This window comes from Salvelinus fontinalis, unplaced genomic scaffold, assembly GCF_029448725.1.
Source record: "Salvelinus fontinalis isolate EN_2023a unplaced genomic scaffold, ASM2944872v1 scaffold_0045, whole genome shotgun sequence".
NCBI classification, from domain to species: domain Eukaryota; kingdom Metazoa; phylum Chordata; class Actinopteri; order Salmoniformes; family Salmonidae; genus Salvelinus; species Salvelinus fontinalis.
The window spans coordinates 568,898-569,458 of NW_026600254.1; positions in this window are offsets into that span (position 1 = coordinate 568,898).

The window sequence follows — 561 nt, forward strand, 5'->3', positions numbered from 1 at the left end:
TAGGGATCTACACCCCCCCCCATCCTGCTGGCTGGATAGAATCGTGCTGATAAAACAATGCAGCATTAAGCAAACACATTTTCACACGGCTGCCTGCCAGGAACAGGGCATTGTGGGATATGCTGCAGTGCTGCTCTTTGTCTGACCCATATGGAAGGTATGTGCTCTGTATACATATATATATATATATAAATATAAATATAAATATAAATATAAATATAAATATACTGTAAATAACATACAGTCTATACTCACACACAACATATATATATACTGTACTGTTATCTATATAAATATATATATATACTGTCACCTGTACTGTTATCTATATAAACATATATATATATATACTGTCACCTGTACTGTTATCTATATAAACATATATATATACTGTCACCTGTACTGTTATCTATATAAACATATATATATACTGTCACCTGTACTGTTATCTATATAAACATATATATATACTGTCACCTGTACTGTTATCTATATAAACATATATATTATATATATACTGTCACCTGTACTGTTATCTATATAAACATATATATATACTGT